Genomic DNA, 2,939 nt, shown 5'->3' on the forward strand with positions numbered 1-2,939 from the left:
GCTTTCTCTGGGACAGCTTTGCTCTCAATCTGTGAACATTACTTTGGGGCTTTCACACAGCAGCAAAGTCTGCGAAAAATGGTGACTATCCTGTTAGCCACCCTCCTCCAGCCCTGTCTAATGTTCCACCTGAGGTCTATGGCCTCCCCCTGAGGATGCCCATAGGGAAGACCATTTTCCACTGAGTGGAAACTGTCTAGTGTACCCGACCAGCTAAAAGAATCTGGGCCACAAATGAAGCTGGAACTGGAGCTCTGCAGGGTGTAGAGCAGAAGGACAGGCAGACTGGCACTTTGGGTTCTCTTCAGAGGTAACTGAAAATTTGAGGACAAGCTGAAGGTGTTACATCCTGCAGAATAGGTGGCTCTTTTTTGTGGAGGAAGAAGGCTGGTGGGATTGTCCTCAGGAGGTGTGCATGGTGGACTAGCCAAAAGCATCATTTTTGATTCCACACTTCTGGTATTCTCCTTTATGTTTTCATGGATGAGCAGGTAGGTGCCATGGCTTCATTGAATGCTCTGTTCTTTCTTTTTAATACCAGCTACCGTGTACACCATGTTGCAAATGACTGTGACAATAATGGGGTCCAGCTTGCTGGGCAGTTGCTCATCAGGAAGCAGGCCAAATCCCACACTTAGGGCCAGCCATGGGTGCTCCATTATCTCCTCAATAGCAGGCCTCAGATTGAAGCCCACAGTCAGCAGTTTAGGAAGGAGATAACGTCCCATTGCAGTTGGTAAAGGGGACCGGTGTACCTGGCCTCTAGGATTTGTTTCCATATCTGAGTCATCTTATTCTCCTCAAATGGGAACTTTCCCGTTGTCATCATATACAAAACCTCACCTAAGTCCCCAAATGTCCACCTTGTACCCACTGAACATGTTTTGTAGGATCATTTCAGTGGGGTGGAATAGTAAGGCTCCACAAACCCCCTTTAGCAACTGTCTTGGGGTCACCCTGAAACGCCAAAATCACTGACCTTAACATTGCCATTGGTGTTGAACAGGACGTTGTTGGCTGTCAGGTCTAGGTGTGCAATTCAGTTCTCTTGAAGGTAGTGAACGGCACTCGTGATCTGCTTGAACAACCTCTTGGCTTCATACTGGAATAGGCGTATGCAAGGGGATTTATTGACTCCACCCCAAGAGATGTCCCTGAGTGGCCAGCTCAGTGACAAGGAGTCTTCATCCTCCATCACCTGGAACAATTGGATGATGTGTGGGTGACGTACACTTTTCACAATGGTTACTTCATTTTCTTTTTTCTGTTTGGTCTGGTCGTGGGGACTGAACTCTGGGCCTGGGCACCATCCCTCAGCTCTTCAGCTCAAGGCTAGCAGTCTACCACTTGAGCCACAGGGCCACTTCTGGCTTTTTTCTTATGTGGTGCTGAGGAATCGAACCCAGGGCCCCAGGCATGCAAGGCAAACGCTCTACCACTGAGCCAACTTCCCACCTGCTACCTCGTTTTCTATCTCATGACTTTTCAGATCTTTCCTTGGGAGAACTTTGACTGCCACTGTGGTGTCAGTGAGGCAGTGATGGGCCAGCTTCTCATAGACACAGCTGCAGTAACCAATAATCTTTGTCAAGTTGTACTGTACAATGACAGTGATCTCCCCCTCCCTGGGGGAGGAACTAAAGTTGTACATTAACACTTTGTCCCTGGGATGGCAAGTAATCAAGCTTAAGAATTACCTAAGATGATCTAAATGAAGTGGACAACTAATAAATCTTAAGAAACAGAAGGTAACCTACCAACAAACAAGTAAACACAACCCCCAGCTGAATAAATGAAATCCCCAAACCCAAACAACACAACTACCACTCCCCACACCCAAAGAAAGCAATCAAATAGTTCTGAGTTAGTCCATCAGGTCACCGGAGTAAAAGCTCCCAGCACTGTAACTGAAAAAGCTGGAGAGCAGCTGCCTCATATGTACCCTGTTGGGCATACCTTCACAATGCTCTGTGATGTCAGGGGGAAATGGACCAATCACAAGTCAGGCCATTGACATCAGTGAGGAAGTGGACCAATCAGAGCCCAGTGCACACCTGCTGGCAGTTAGGTACTTGGTCCAGGAAGTCTGTTGCCAATGACACTGGGCACATGGCCGGATGCTCTTACTGCTACCATGGCAGCCATGTGGAAACCATGAGGACATTGGCCAGTGGCCCTCATGTTTCCTCGGGGTTGGGCATCCTAGGATGGCCATCCTAGGATGGCCCCTGTGAGGACATCACCCAGTGGGGTATTGATGAACCACAGAGAGCGAGACAATCCATGGAGGCACAGTGAGAAGTGAACAAAAGAAGTTTATTTACACCAGAAAGGTGTCTTGAGACTTCCTTGTCCTTTTAGATACCCAGAACCAAGAGCAGCCTCAATCACCAAACCTCCAAACCTCCAATAGGCAGTCCTGACACTCCAACTTTTATTGGTTGGTCTTCAAACCACCAATTAGTTGGTCTGCAAACCTTCAAACCTCAGATCTCCAAAGCCCCAAACCTCCAAACCTCCAAAGGGGAAGGCTTTTCCCTTTCTTCCCTTCCTCCCCCACATGTAGGCCTCTCCACTGTCCACAGGCCTCTCTAGAGGGAGGTCCCAAATGGCCTCCAGAGGAGGCCCTGAATGACCTCCAAAGGAGGCCCCAACAGGCCCTTCAAGGAGGCCCTGAGTGACCTCAGGAGGATGTTCCAAATGGCCCCTCAAGAAGTCCCTGAAGGACTGGGATGGTGGCTCAGTGGTAGAGCTCTTGCCTTGCATGCATAAGGCCCTGGGTTCAATTCCTCAGCACCACATAAGAAAAAAGCCAGAAGTGGCCCTGTGGCTCAAGTGGTACAGTGCTAGCCTTGAGCTGAAGAGCTGAGGGACGGCGCTCAGGCCCAGAGTTCAGACCCCATGACCAGACCAAACAGAAAAAAGCAAAAAGAAAAAAA

Source organism: Dipodomys merriami, unplaced genomic scaffold, assembly GCF_024711535.1.
Source record: "Dipodomys merriami isolate MVZ:Mamm:240054 unplaced genomic scaffold, mDipMer1.0.p SCAF_141, whole genome shotgun sequence".
NCBI lineage: Eukaryota > Metazoa > Chordata > Mammalia > Rodentia > Heteromyidae > Dipodomys > Dipodomys merriami.